Source organism: Pongo abelii, chromosome 1 (genome assembly GCF_028885655.2).
Source record: "Pongo abelii isolate AG06213 chromosome 1, NHGRI_mPonAbe1-v2.0_pri, whole genome shotgun sequence".
Taxonomy (NCBI): domain Eukaryota; kingdom Metazoa; phylum Chordata; class Mammalia; order Primates; family Hominidae; genus Pongo; species Pongo abelii.
Window position 1 is genome coordinate 46,918,764 of NC_071985.2, and position 15,522 is coordinate 46,934,285.

Genomic DNA, 15,522 nt, shown 5'->3' on the forward strand with positions numbered 1-15,522 from the left:
ACTTCCAAACTCTTGTGGGCAAGGATTGTGTCCCAGAGCACTCTATCCCAGGGCCAGGCAGAGTGCAGGGCACATAGTATGTATTCAATAAAAACATATCATAGCCAGGTGTGGTGGTGTGCGCCTGAAATCCCAGCTACTCAGGAGGCTGAGGCAGGAGAATAGCTTGAACCCGGGAGGCAGGGGTTGCAGTGAGCTGAGATTGTGCCACTGCACTCCAGCCTGGGTGACAGAGCGAAACTATGTCTCAAAAAAAAAAAAAAAAAAAGGCATATGAAACAAATGTTTGGCAGAGGGATCTTTGCTGGATCCTCTCTCCCCCAAAGACCCAGCTACTCTGGAAGAGACATACACATAGGCTATGCCCCTTATATATGTGCCCAACCAGTAGGTGGCAATGGAAGTGTCACTGCGTGCAAGCACATGACCCTTTCTGGGGTCCTCTCAGGCAGGCTGGACACCCCGGCTCACGGGTGGACAGGAGTACCTGGAACACGGGGCTCACTCAGGTAGAGTTCCTCAGGCTGCAGTTTACATACCCGCAGACAGGGGAGTTGATTATTTGGGCTTCTTGGATTCTCTGGGAAGATCCTCTGAGCCCAACCCCAATTCCCTTTTCCTCTTCCGGGGCCCTCTGCCAAACATCTGTTCTTAGATGGCCTACATGTCTGGCTTGAGTCTAGAGAGAACTTGGAATCGCTCTCCATGTCCGGGAAAAGCCCTTAGGGAGGGGATGGAGAAGATCTATACTTTTGTGCAGGGAAGACTGAAGCTGGATTGACAGCAGCCTGGGAGAGTGAAGTTAGCTGTGTGGTCTTGGGCAAGTCACATCCCTCCCCAGAAGGTGGATGGGTTTTAGCGCCTCCACAGACCAGTGCTTGAATACTGGCTCTGGCACTTCCCAGCTATGCAGACTTGAGCAAGTCATTTGCATTTTGGGGGCCTCAGTTTTCCCAGCTGTGAAATGGGGACAAACACCAGTTTCATAAAGTAGTTACAGGGATGAGGTAGGATCCAAGTGTCTACAATGCTGTTCAGTTTATGACTGAGGAAGGAGGCACCTGTATCAATTGGCAAGGCATATGGCACAGGGGTTTGGAGTGCGGCCTCAGGAGGCGATGATGAGGTTCAGATCCTGCATCTTCCCTTTTCTAGCTGTGTGACCTTGGACAAGTTATTTTACCTCTCTTTACCTCAGTTTTCCCATCTTGAAAATAGAAATAAGAATAATCCTCTCTCCTAGTGTTTTTGTAAGTATGAAGTAAATAAATTCATGTGAAACCCTTAAAATAGTACCTGGCACATAGTAAGCATGAATGTGTGCTTCCTATCACCATTGCTGTCAGCCTCATCAATATCATCATCTCAACACTTGAATCTCATTAACTCCAGGCACCTACTTGCTCTTGCAGGAAATCTTGCCTCCCCCAGATCTGCTTCATCCCAGCATATGATCTGGGAGACCCCTAAAGCTCATGTACACATGCTCATACTGTCTGGGCTGCCACTCGATGCTGATTTCAGTGTCTCCAGTTCCTCCAGCAGCACCACTGTCCAAAGCTGCTGCATGGCCTCTGATGCCTGGGCCCTGCTCCTCCTGCTGATGTGCCTGTCTGTCAAGGCTTTCAGTCTTCTGCAGCCTTAGCCGCTCAGCAGCTTCTCTCAAAGAGAGAGTGAGAACAGTCCCTCCCTAGGTGATGTGATCATTGGAGGGGCAGAGTCTCACAGCAGGTTGCTTGGGCCTTGAAGTGTTAGATTTAGTGAGCTTGCTCTTGAGACAGCTCTTTCATTCTACACACAGCCACTCCTCTTCCCAGGATCCCTGGGTCAGACAAGGTCAAGAGCCAGCCACTCTGCCCAAGCTGGAGGGTCTCTCTGTCTGACCTCAAGCCCTGTTGTGCAGACTTGCTTGTTTTGTCAGCTTAATTCTTTTTTTTTGGCAATAACCCCTACTTAACAACTGCCAAAAACCTCTCTATATGTCTGGAGCCTGACTGTGAACACAGTTCAAGTTTTTCCCCCAGGGAACTCCTCTTTAGCCCCCAGGTAACCCAGTGGATGCAAATCCATACTCCGGAAGATGGATGCCAGCAGACGCCTTGGGTTTGAGGTATGCATCTCAGTCTCAGCTGCAACCCATCCTGGATGCCTTGCCCCACGCAACATATATAAACTGCCTGGTACATAGCAGGCACTAAATAACCAGTATGTATTTTTTATTAGTTTCCTCACCTGCAAAGCAGAGATAATATAAATTACAGGCTCACACCTGTAATCCCAGCACTTTGAAAGGCCAAGGTGGGCAGATCGCTTGAGGTCAGGAGTTCGAGACCAGCTTGGCCAACATGGTGAAATCCCATCTCTAGTAAAAAATACAAAAATTAGCCAGGCATGGTGGTGCATGCCTGTAGTCCCAGCTACTTGGGAGGCTGAGGCACGAAAATCTCTTGAACCTGGGAGGTGGAGGTTGCGGTGAGCTGAGATCACACCTCTGCCTGGGCAACAGAGCGAGACTCTGCCTCAAAACAAATAAGCAAACAAACAAAACAGCTAACATTTACTGCGCCCTTATTATGTCCAGATGATGTTCTAAGTTTTTCACGTGTATTAACTCATGCAATATTCACAATGATTGCATGAGGTAAATATTGTTTCTGTTCCATTTTACGGATGAGACATGGGGTGTGAGGTGCCTTGACCAAGGTCACACAGCTGCTAAGTGGCAGAACCAGGATTCTACTCCCAGCAGTCTGGCTGCGGAGCCTGTATTTGAACCATCATGGTATCCATGCTAATGCTCAGAATTACTGTGAGATCCATGATTCTATGTCCTATGGCTCTATACAAGCACTAAGAGCTGCTGTTCCCACGGCTCAGTGATTTGGAGGGGGAGGGAGGAGGGGGGAGGAGGATCAGGGAGAGGGTCTCTCTTAGCACTAGTGATGGTCGTGGTAGTGACTGCAGGATTTAGAGGCTCTTTGCAGAAATCTAGTTGCTGCATTTCTGGAAGGGAATAACTGAGAGCCATTATTTTGTTTGGACAGGTCTGAAGTGGGGAGGGAACTCGGTCAAGGTGAAGAACTACATCAGCTTCTCAAGCATCCTCTTCTCTCCCTTCCCCTCTTTCTCCCTCACTCCTCATTCAGCTAGGGCCTGGGGGCAGGGGTGGGGTTTCCAGCAAGGCTGCCTCCACACTGCCCAGGCAGGCAGCCTCAGCTACTGTTGCAGGGTTCAGCTGTTGGGGGGTGCTCATGGAGTATGGCTGGGGGGAAGGGGCTGTCAGCCTCCCAAGCAGCAGCCTTCACTGAGGCCTAGATCGCTGAGAGAGAAAGGAGGACACCTGAACAGCCACAGAAAGCTGGCCCAGGAGACTGCAAAAGTACTCTTTGAGGCACCTCTTCCTAACATGACCCTTCCCTCTACGGGCCCTGGAAACATGGGCAACAGGAGCCTGATCCTGCAGGGCTGGCTTAGAGCCCAGAGTTCCAGGACAGCTCCAGCGTTTCTGTAGAGGAGGGACTCAGGAGTCGCCATCTCATTGGAAGGGAGGTAAGGGGCCTTTATTTTAGTCTGTGGACTTATTTGGAGGTGACTTTGGGGAGGATGCTCATAGAGATCATGAAGGAGGGTAAAGTCTCCCCAACCCTACCCAGGCCACCATAGCTCTGCCAATGCCTGTACCACAGCTCCAGGCCTGGGGTTTGTTTGTGCTGACACTTGAGGCCAACCCAGGGACAGTGCAGAGAATCCTGTGCTTGGGCTGCAGACCTGGAGAGGCAAAGCCTCGGTGGGGATGAGCTGGCTTCAGCTGCTGTCCACCTTGTCCAGGAAGCCTAGAGGGAGAAGTCAGGATTTCAGGAGCCGCTAAGTGAGGTGGGGCTGCGGAGGAGAGAGAGTTGGGGGTCAGGGAGGGGAGGGATAGTTAGAACCCTGGGGGAGAAGGCTGAGGGTGGAGTAAGAGGCTCCTTCCCTTATTCCTTCAGCCCTCTGTCTTCCCCAGCAAGGCCAACACTGCTATGCCAAGAATGGGGCACTGCGCTAGTCTCTCTATATACATTATCCCGTTAATCCTTACAAAAAGTCTGTTTTATAATCAAAATCCCCATGTCGCAGGTGAGAAAGTTGAGGCGTAGAGAAGTTATGCAATTTGCCTGTAGTCATACAGCATACAGAGGCAGCACGAGGATTTGAGGATGCAGGATTTGAGGAGTTTACTGAGTGCCTACTCTGGGCCAGTAGGCTAGGTGAGCAGGGATCCTTTCCCTCCTGGAGTTTACAGTCTAGTGTTGGGGGGAGACTAGAACAAGGAAGGATAAGCGTGATGAGGGCTGTAGAGGAGAAGCACAGGGCACACAGGGAGAGGGGTCAGGGAACTGGGACTGGCAGGATGGAGGGGGTTGGCCTGGTGCAGTGGGGTGTGGAGGACAACGTGTACAAATGCTCTGCAGCAGGAAGGAGCGTGGCCCTTTGGGCCCTGCAAGGAGACAGTGAGGGAGTGGGCAGTGCCAGGTGAAGCTGGAAGGTGGGTAAGGGCTGCATCTAGAGATGCTGGTGCATGAAGCCTGAAAGGAGAGGACAGAGTAGGATGGACAGTCAGGACCTAAGGAGTACCTGGGGAGGAGGGCGGAGCTCCAGATATGCACCCAGCCCACGTAGACTCACAAGACCCAGCTCCATGCCCTAACCTACCTCAGGACCTTGGGTGAGTCATCCACCCTTTGGGGGCTCCTTGTGCCTCAATGGAGTGAAGAATTATCCCTTCCTCGCCCTGCTGCCTCCTGGGAAAGTTGATAAGAATCAAATGAAATTAAGACTGTCAGGCTGTCATTGTCATCCCTATCAGGGGAAGGGTCCTCTGGGGCCTGAGGGGGCTCTGAGTGAAGCACAGCTGTGTTTTCTCCAGGGACCCACCGTGTTCCCATCCTCCCCCATTTTGGCCCAGCCGCTGCCTGTGCAAATGTCACCCGCTCCTTCCACACGCCATCAGAATTCCACTTCCACCCAAGAGGGGAAAGGGCACATTGGAGGCAGCATAGACGTTAAACACAGTATTTTCAGAAGGAGCAGACATAACCTTACAGAAGTGCTTTATTTTCTGTAATTAGACTTTATTTTACTGGAGGCAGCTTTGCATAAGGCTCAGGCGTCTCTTGGTCCATTTTATCAGAAGGAACCATGGGGGTCATTTCATCCATCCCTTTTCATCTAAGCAGCACTACATTCCAATCGTGAAGGCATAAGCTTTCCCTGTCAAGCAGGATGCTGCCCCAGACGCTTAGCATCAGGAAACCCTAAAGTCAAACCTGAATCCAGCCTGCTGAATGAAATTTCAGTCCCATCCTCCCTCCTCCTAGCAAAAGAAGGTTTGGGGGAGATTTCAAAACAGAGGCACTTCTCTCCCCAGGGAGAAACCGAAGAGGAGCAGCAGGCACTGCTCTTCAGCCCGCACACCCATCTCAGGTGACAGGTCCCCTCCTCAGTGTGGGATGACGTGGTGGGGGTAGGTTACGGGAGTGTAGCAGAGTGGGGGGAAACCCTTGGTGCCCTCCTGCTGAGCATCTGACCTTGAGCCCTTTACCCTAGGTCCCCCTTTCCATCTGAAGAACAGTGAGGGGTCAGCAGACCTGACTAGAGAGTCTCAGGCATGGGTCCTCTCCCCCAGCCCACACATGAACACACACACACACCCTTCCCTACACCCAGGTATGCAGATGCACACTCCCCCACAGGACGAGCAGCCCGGAAATCCCTGAATCAGCTTTTCTGCAGTCCAGGGTCTGTGACAATCGAGCTGCTGCCGTTCTGAAGAGAGGCTCCAGCCTGGCCAGGAGCAGGGGGTGCTGCAGCACTGCAGTCCCCGGCTTCTGGAGTGAGGTCTATGTCCTGGGGCAGGGGATGCCTGGAGGAGGGAAGGAAGGGGGATTCACTGCGGGTATTGGGAATTTCCCCGTTCCCCAGACTCTGTGGGTATGAGAAGCCCTGGAAAGCCCTGAATGTCTGCCGCCCCCAACACACATGCACACAGGATTTTTGTGTGTGTGGGTTGGGGGATGTCACTTCCTGGGTCAAATAGCAAACTCCAGTCCTGGTCCTGAGTGTGCAGAGCAGAAGGCAAACAGAAAGCAGCTGCATGGAGGGTGAAGGAGAGGCTGAGGGGAGAGGGCGAGGATGAGGTGGAGCTGGGAAGGTCAGGGGTGGTTAATGGCCAGACAGCAGCAGAAATTCCACCTGGCGAGCTGGGGCCCCCGAGGTCTTATCGGGTGAGGTTGGGGGTTGAGGGTGAGGCCCAAGGGTGAGACTGAGGCACAGGAGTGCTGCCCAGGCTCTCGGTCCTCCCTGCCCCTCCTGGTGCTCACAGTGGGTGTCAGCCTCGCTTTTCCCAAGTGGGAGAAAGCAGAGTTGCGGAGGTGGGAGGTGTTGGGTCCATGGCAGAGCCCTTCTGCTGGGTTCCTATCTGGGAGCAGGCAGAGGGTCCTGTGCCAGCAGACGCTCTTCCTCCTCTCCCCCAAACCCGTACCCTTCCATCCCCCTTTCTCCCCTCTCCAGGTGGCCCGTGAAGAACCCTGGCACCAGCCTTGACCTCACTCTTCAGGACAGACTGAGGCTGGGGACCGCGGGCTGCCGGAGCCCTGGGGCGAACTCCCCAGCTCCCCTTCCTCTCCAGCATCTGCCTTTTGTTCCATCTCTCTTCTCCCTCCCTTCTCTCCCTTGACTCAGGAAAACCTTCATCCTTATCTCCTGAAGCAAATCGTTTCCCTCCCACCCCTGCCCGCACGCCGTTCCCTACAGCCAGGGGGTCCCCTCCCCGCCGTCCCCTCCGTCCCCTCCCCCAGCCAATCCCCGGACCCGAGAGGCTGTAAACTCGGAGCTGGCGGGTGGGGTGGGGAGTGTTGCAGGAGTGCACGGAGGTGGCGGGGACTCCTCGGCAGAATCGGGGGAGTCCTGTAGGGCTCCGGGGGCTCGGAGCCGGCCCCGCCCTCCTCAAACTTCTGTAGGACCGCGCCAGTTTAAACCCCTGTCCCCCAGCCTAGTCCCTCCCGCACACACCTCCCCTTCCCCTGTCGCCGATTTCCCCCTCCGCTGGCAGTCCGGACTGGAGAAGGGGGGCGTGGGCGCGCGGAGGCAGCCTCTCCCGCAGAGGGGATTGCCTGGGGCGCAGAGGGGATTGCCTGGGGCGGGGGCCCTGCGTCGCGGTTTGCGGGGATCGCCCTCGGAGGGGCCTCCCGCGCTGTGTGCAGGCGGATGTGAGGAGCATCTCAATAGGCGGGCGGGGGAAGCGGGATCAGGTTGTTACTACTGCAGAGAGAGAGAGAGAGGAAGAGAAGAGAGAGAGGGAGAGAATCGAGAGCGAGCGAGCGCGGGAGCGAGGGCCGCAGCGGCAGGGCCGGCGGGGAAGTGGGAAGAGGGACCTGGACTTCGGGACCCCAGCCGTCCCCGCCCCCGCCCTCTCCACCAGCTCAGGCTGAACGCGCCCGGAACGTCCCAGGGTAAGAGGGAACCCCAGGCGGGGCACCCCACGAGGGCAGCCAGTAGTCCCGAACGAAGCTGTGCCTTGACCGACAGTGGCCACCTCTAGGGCCTGAGGCGCGGGCGAACGCGGGGTCGCCAAACGGTGACACTCCGACTTTTGGGGCTTGGCGCTCACCGCGGGATAAACTAAGAGCAGGACTGAGCCCGCGGTGGGAACTGTAATCCGGAAATTCATGGGCGTCGGAATTACCTGGCTAGACCCGGGGGAGGTGTCCTGAATTATTTCGGGAACCCCTCGCCTCCAACCTATCTCTCCCCGCGGAGAGCCCGGGTCCAAAGCGGAGAGAAGGCGAGAGAAGCCACGGTGCCTTAGCGCTGGGACCAGGGACCTGCGGTGAAGCGAAGGCGACTCGCCGCAGAGAAGCCGTGGGAAGGGCGCGGGGAGGTGCATGAGAAGTGGGCGTGCGGAGAGAAGTGGGTGTGGGGCGCGTGGGACCCCGTAGCACCTGCTTCGCTGAGGAGGAGCTGGAAGACCATGCTCGTGCGACACTGGGGAGCCCCTGGTGCAGAGTGGGGTGTGCCGGAGGCACTGGCGGTTTGCAGGACTGGCTGCCTTTCTGAGCGCCCCCGCCTTGCCGCAGCCGTCCAGGGTTGAGATGAGCGGCTGCATTTTCCACCCCTTCCTCTCCCAGGAACTTTCCCACACTTTGACACGCGCCACGGCTCTGTGCATTGGAGGAAGCAGGCTCCCTGGGATCCTGGCACGCTTGCAGAGACCCGGGTGGGCGATGGGAGGGGGCAGCTGGGCAGTGGAAACGAGGGCCCTACTCAGTTTGCTGTGTGACCTTGGACAAGCCGCTGCACCTCTCTGAATCTCAGGATGATGGAGGCGCATGGTGCCCAAGACAGGAATGGGAACGAGGTGGGGGAGGGTGCGCCGGGGAACAAGCTCATGGGCACGCCTGCCCGAGCCTCTGCACCTGAGAATCGCTGCCTTTGGTCACTGGCCTCTCTTAAGTGAGTTCAGTGCTCACTTCCGGGGCAGGGGGTGGCAAGGTGGAGCTGTGAACCCAGCGCCCCAGGGAGAGTCCGAAAGCTTCCATTCTGACCTGTCCTATGACCTTGGGTAACTCACTGACCCACTCTGGGCCTCAGTATCTTCATCTGGAAAATGGGGTTTGGAATTTAAAGTATCTGAGGTTTCTCCCAGTCCCAACACCCTGCAGGTGTCCCCACTGAAAGGATGGGGGTGGGGTAGAATGACCTAGCTGGGTAGAATGACCTAGCCTCTGGGAAGACAGTAGCTCCCCTACTGCACCCCCCATCCCAAAGTAGCAGGGCTGTGACACCCTCAGCCTGTTGATTGGTCATCTCTCCCCACTTTCAGAATCCAGCTGATGTGGAGAAAGGCCGGCTTTCCAGCATTACACATCCTCTTTGCAGAGGGCAGATTCTTTCCTAGGGAAAGGTTGGCTGTGACAGACGGATGACCATAGGTTAAAGGGTGATGTCAAGGACCTCACAAGGTCATGCTGTCTGCTCTCTACCTCCAGACAGGGCTGCATTCATCTCAGATAAGGAAGATCTCAAGGAATCGTCTCGTTTTAGAAGGATCTCCACTACAATAGCCTAGGGCACCCCACTGTGCAATGTGACAGTCCTTGCCATAGGAAAGTCTAATCTAACTCCTTTTTGGGATGAACTCTGGTTCTGTCTTCAGTTGAGATGAGACAATAACTTCTTACTGGGCATTAAGGTGTTGCGGACGAGTCCCTGTTTGAGACAAGAGAGCTGAGTTTAATTTACAGGCTCTGCCTCCAATTTTGTGACCTTGTGTGACCTTGGGCAAGGCCGTTTCTTGCTTTCCTCCCCTGTACATTGAGAAGGTAGAACTAGATAACTTCTCAGGCCCTTGCAACCCCACAATTCTGTTGCTGCAGTTCTGGGCTGGTGTCTGAGTAGCAGGAAGTGGGCTTGGCTGGGTGATGGGAGCAGGTGGTCTCCAGGAATTTCCAATGCATTGCCCTCCCACTTCTGTCACCAGAGTTGAGACAACTTGAGACAAATACTGTATATGAATTTCAAAGCCCGGCACACCCCTGGAGGGAGTCCCCAGGAGACCTTGGCTCTACTGGTTATTAGCTGTGTGACCTTGGGCAAATTGCTTTATATCTTAGAGCTTCAGTTACTAAGTAGTCAAAACAAAACGAGAATAGTGGTGGTATTTTAGGGTTTTTATGAGGATTAAACAAGAAGCATATATAAATACTTGGTCCAGTACTGAGCTGTCTAAGTCCTCAATGAGTGGTAGCTATTGTTAATAATAATACAAGCTGTGTAGCAGGCAGGTGGCAGGGCAGCTGTGAGCAGTGGCCATGGGGAGCAGGGAAAGATTGTGGACTTGCAGTGTGTGTGATCTTCCCCTTCCATCTTCAAAGCTTCCCTACAAAATGGGAACATCACCACTGTCTCTGTCTCTCTCTCTGACCATTAGGACCATTCTGCAGTAGAAACTTCATGGGAAACAGACAGACTGCTTGACTTTCCAATAATCTCATACAGGTTTTCCTTTGGTTTTCCCTTCCCCACTCTCTGCCACACCTCTGTGGTTATGAAAAAATGGGCCTTTTACTCCATTCCCCGAACCTTCTAGGAATGGACCAACTGAGAAGCAGAGAGGGGTAAGGCCAGATGTCCCTGGAGTGAGTGGCTAAAGGCATGTCTACACCCAGGTGGAAGGAGTGGCAAAGGGACTGGCTCAACCTGGAGGGGGACTCCCAGGACCCCATGGCCAGGACTGAAGTTTACCCTAGACTTGCTGTGTGACCTTAGGCAAGTCGCATGCCACTGTGGGCCTCAGTTTTCTCGTATGTGAAGTGAAAGCTTGGTTTAGATGACCCAAAGTCCTTCTGGCTTTGTTGCTCCACGACCCTGCTGGCTCTGCCTTTCCCGAGGCTGGGTGGGGTGGGGTGGGAGGTTTGTTGGAGTCATTCAGGCTTTGGGTGTTCACTGCCCCTTGATTCCAGTCCTATAAGTCAGCTTGGGGAGAGGCGATGACCTCCCCTTCTCAATAAGAGCACTGATGGTTAAGAGCAAAGGCTTTGCAGATAGATATATCTAGGTTCCTGTCTTGGCTCACTCCTTAATATCTGTGTGAATTCAGGCAAATTACCAACCTCTCTGAGCCTCAATTATCTCATCTGTGAAAAGGGAATATTACCAATCTAGAATAGGAAGTCCGTAGTGTGATATTGACTAATGCACAAGGATTGGGTTTTTGAGGTTCTATGTTATCACAGAGAGGGCTCAAGTTAGAGGAGGAGCAGGGATACAGTTCACAGTCCTGCAGTTGTCACCATGCACACGATCCCCCAAAATGCCCCAATGTCCTATGTCCTCCTCCTGCTGTGCACTGGCCGCAGGCTCCAGGAGTTTGCATGCTCTAGTCTTCGTCATGGGGCCTGGAGAAAGGAAGAGCTCAGCCACAAAGGCCAAAAGCCAAGCAAGCATGAGTCTGAGAGAAGCGTGGCTGACAAAAGGCTCCTGATGATGAGGGAACACGAGCCAGCAGCATGGCATCCCTCCATTCAAGGTTAGTCATGAGGAAAGGCTGTGAGATGCAGCCTTGGAGAAAAGCTGAAGGAGCGGGGGACATCGCCTTCCACAGAGATGTGTTAGATGAGTGGCACAGCAGGACGAGGCACTGAAAGGGGCTGTGGGATCATCTCATCCAGCCCTCTGTTTTGATTATGGGGAAACTGAGGCTTAGAGAGGGAGCGCTCCTTGCCCAGGATCACACAGCACGTTAGTACCAGCGACGGAGCTTGTCAGCCCTTGTAGACCCTCAATCCAATGCTCTTTCCTTCCTCCCTGTTAAGCACCAAGCAGTTATTTTCCATCTTTTCTAAAGTCAGAGCACAAGGTAAAATGCCTTGACTGCAGCAGAAAGGACATGGGTCCTGACAGGAAGGAATTTCCTGATCTAGATACTGAGATCATGGGATCCAACCTTCCCATTTTGCAGAATAGAACACGGAAGCCCAAGAAAATTAAAGAACTAGCATAAGGTGACCCGGTATCAGACACTTGAATTCCCAGGCCTGAGCTCTCTCAGTTATGCCAGCTATGCCACGCTGCTGCTCTTGAGCCAGACAGGGCAGCAGGATAGCCAAATGTGAAAAAAAATAAACCCAGATGGGCTTGGGGAAGGGAGGGAGGACAGAAAGGCAAAAGACCAAAAGACAGAAATATTACTTCCAAGACCACGCTTTTCTTTCTCAGCTTGTCTCAGTTGGCCCCTGCTCAGAGCTGTTGAGGCTGACAGCTTGCTTTGCCCTCTGAGAGGAGAGAGGAGGGAGACAATAGCCATCCCCATTGGTCTCACTTCCATTGACAAGGCTGAGTGAAAGAAAGTCAATATTTGCCCAGTGGCAAAGGACGGGGAGTAAGTCTGACTTGGGATGGGGCGGAGTTGGGGCGAACAGGGTAGGGTGATGGGGAGTGATTCTGAAAAGGAAGGCTGCAGCATGTAGGGCCTTGGGTGTGAGCACTTGACTTCTGAAGGAGCCTTTGGATTTTCTGAATTAAATAACCCTTTGTATCTCAGAGTGCATCCGGCCCCATTCGCAGGCACCATCCTCCCGCAAGCCCTGATCCCTAATAAATTTCCCTTATTGTTTGGAGCTGACACCTCCCCAGCTTCCAGCTCCCTGGAGAAATGGAACTTTTGAAGCTTTTGCTGAAAGGCCTCTGAGCAGAGGGCCCATTGAGCGGGTCTCTCAGGCAGAGGCTGCAGAAGCTGCAAGAAAGGCTCGGTTCCTTATCTGGGCCCCCAAGCCTAGGGAAAGATGTGGAAAAAGTCCTTGGCAGGTCAAGAGAGGCTGTGAATATTTTTTTTTCTGCCTTTGTTTTGTTACCTTTCCATTTTTCTTCTCTGCATGCTGCTCCTCTTTTCTCTGTGTCCTGAGATTGGGGAGGGGCTGGGGGTGGGGGAGGGGCAAAGCCCACAGCCTTTCCCCAGCTGGAATGGAATTCTTGAACCCTGTAGCAGCTGCCGTCTGCTTCAATGCCTTTTGTGATTGCTGTGTTGCTCATGGAATCACATCTTAGCAATTTAACAAAGGGTGCATTTGGAAGCAGAAGGGTTTCTAGTAGAAGGTAATGTGGCTGTACTGCAGCAGGAAGGGCTCATGTGAGGTACAAGGAAGGACTTCCTACCAGGGAATTGCCCGCTGTTGGCAAATCTGCTAGGTGGAAAACCGTGGGAGTTGATCCACCGGACTCCCTTACTCTCTTGGGAATGAGCCAGGTTTGTTACCTGCCCTTGAAGGGGCCACAGTGACATTCCTGGAGGTCAGTGCTGCCACCCAAGACTAAACCTGGTCCCACAGCCACCAAATTGATCATCAGGGCCGGCAGTCCTTGGAGACCAGAAAGCTAGAGTAGCTTCCTAAGCCCTTAGTTTGGCCCCGGGCACTGAGGGAGGGGCAGAGGGTGAAAGGGGGAAGGAAGGCCCTTGGCCTGGCCTCAGCCCAGCCAGCCCTGCAGCCAGGAGAGATACTGCAGTAACCTATGAGCAGCCAGCAGGAGAGTCTCTCAAAGCTGCTGCTCACAGTGGGGCAGACGGAGCCTGCCAGCTCCAAGCCTGCCTTCAACCTGCTCCCCACTGCTCAGCTGGGTTGGGACTTGAGGGCAGCCGGCTGCTCAGAGACAGATTGCAGCCTGTCCCCCGTCCCCGCCCCCAGCACATGGCGCCTGGGTGAGAGCACAGCCCAGCTTCTGGACTTATGTGGACTTCTTGCGTGCGTACTTTGTCCTGAGCTGACTCGTGTGCCCCTACCTAGTCCATGGTTTTTGGTTTTGGTTTTCAGGTTTTTTGAGACAGGGTCTCACTCTGTCACCCAGGCTGGAGTGCAGTGGTGTGATCACAGCTCACTGCAGCCTCAACCTCCCGAGGCTCAGGTGATCCTCCCACCTCAGCATCCCACATAGTTGGGACTATACGTGTGCACCACCATGCCTGGATACTTTTTGTTTTGGGAGGTTTTTCTTTGTTGTTGTTGTTTGGTAGAGACAGGGTTTCACCATGTTGCCCAGGCTGGGCTTGAACTCCTGGGGCTCAAGCAATCCTCCTACCTCAGCCTCCAAAAAGTGCTGGGATTACAGGCGTGAACCACCATGCCCAGCCCCTAGTCCATGTTTTAGTGAGACTTGGAATATGTGGAGCCTTGTACTTGTATGTGCTTGGCACTGTTGTGCAGTGGTTAAACCTCAGATGCTGGGGCTAGGTTGCCTGTATTCAAATGCCAGCTCCTCCAGTTTTTTATCTGTGGGACTTTGGCTAAGTTACTTAAACACTTGTTACCTCCGTTTCCTCATCTGTAGAATGGAAATGAAATAGCTTACCATCAGGTTGGCATGAGGATTTAATGTGTGACTATTTACATACAGCTCTAAGAATAGGTAGTGCCTGACACACGGTGCTATAAAGATTTGGCTATAAAGTGCTATAAAGAGTGTTATTATGGTGTTTCTGAAAACTGACTGACGTTTTGTAGATAAACATAGCAGCAGAACTGGGAGTGGGGTGAGGCAGGGATATGATTGGCTTTGATGAGAAGAATCTAGAATCCAGTGAACCCACTATTAAGTTACTGCACATGGCCCCAGGCAAGCGGTTTTTCCCTATCTCTTGGACCTCAGTGGTCCCCATTAAGAAATGTGGAGAGGGATGCCTGTCTTCCTCACTTCTCCCAAGATGTCCTGGGATCAAATGAGGCAGATGATGGTCTGAAAAAGCCAGTGAGCCTATCGGATGCACAGGTTGGCCTCTCCCTGTCCCTGCTCTGGAGCACATGCTGGCTTTCTGGCTGAGGTCCTGGCATATTGGGCTTTCTACCAAGGGCACCAAACCCAGTGGACTGCTCTCCCAGTGAGGCCACTTGGACTCTGGGTGGCTCTGGGCTGAATCTGGCCCTCTTCATTTTCTGTTCTTCCTTATTTCACCTGGAAAAAGGATAGTGGTTTTGTATCTCCAAATGCTCCTTAGCAAGGGAGAAGGAGTGTTTCTGAATGCAGTCTATAGTTGTACAAGCAGAGAAGGGGGCAGGAGAACCTCTCCTTCAAGCTGGGACACCCTGGCCATGAGCCCCAGACAGACTGAGGTGATGCCTTCCCTGGGTTGTCAAAAGTGGGAGCTCCTTCCCCCTACCACTTACAGCCAGACTATCCACAGTGCAGGGAGGCAGGCAGGGGGCTGATCAGAAGCAGCACATTGAGTCAATATGACATTCATCATCTTTCCTGCCAGGTAAGACAAGGACCCTGGTTGTTAGTGCCCTTGTCGCTTCCTCCTCTTGCCTCCTTCCTGGCTGGGAGGGAGAGTCAACCTGACCTGCTCACAGTATTGGAGTGATGGTTAGGTTAGGGCCTCATGGTTTGGCCCCAGTATCTTCTGCCAAGAACCATGGGGGTGACCAGGCTGTGTATACCCAAGCAAGCAACCAAGTGAAGCCCACTGCCCTACAGACTTCCCACCTGGTCATCTGGGGTGAGCTGTGCGTAAGGAGAGGGAGGGCCACTTTAGAAATGGCCTTAGAAATGTCTGCTTCTGGAGCTGTCCTCAGAGCTTCTTCCTGAATATCATTTTACAAGAGCCCCAGAGATGAGGTTTCTTGGCCAAGGTCACCCCAAAATCAACCGTGAGCTCATGTCTTGAAGTCCACTATATTTCATCTGCCCCATTCCCCAGGCTTCCCTAAAGAAGATATCCAGCATTGGCTAGAAATGTAGGTTTCCCTTCTGGTGGCTGTCTCCTGTGACCTTGCTCCTGACCTCAAATCCCCCTGAACATCATCCCTTGTAAGTTGTATGGGTTTGGATTAGAGAGCGGGGAGAACTTCTTGAGTGGCCTCATTGGGACAGGGAATGGAGGCTTTCCCGAAGATACATAAGGGCAGACCTGCTCTCCATGAGTCTGGGCTGGATCAGGTCTTAGGAGCATCAGGAGTTCGACAACACAAAGTCCAAAATCAGGTCCTGTGGCCTCCTAGC

At 53.4% G+C, this 15,522-nt stretch overlaps 1 protein-coding gene across 5 annotated transcripts in view; it reads left to right on the forward strand.

Moving 5' to 3' along the window:
• The window catches only part of SYT2 (synaptotagmin 2), a 527,556-nt gene that overhangs the window by 59,743 nt on the left and 452,291 nt on the right, over window positions 1-15,522 (forward strand). For 3 of the 5 annotated variants that reach the window (XR_010137485.1, XM_054523090.2, XM_024247081.3), the window contains exon 1: window positions 7,178-7,487. The exons of the other annotated variants lie outside the window; for them this stretch is intronic. The gene's annotated coding sequence lies outside the window, so the exon portion shown is untranslated. Of the gene's footprint in view, window positions 1-7,177; window positions 7,488-15,522 lie in introns of those variants that run through there. 5 annotated transcript variants of the gene reach the window in all.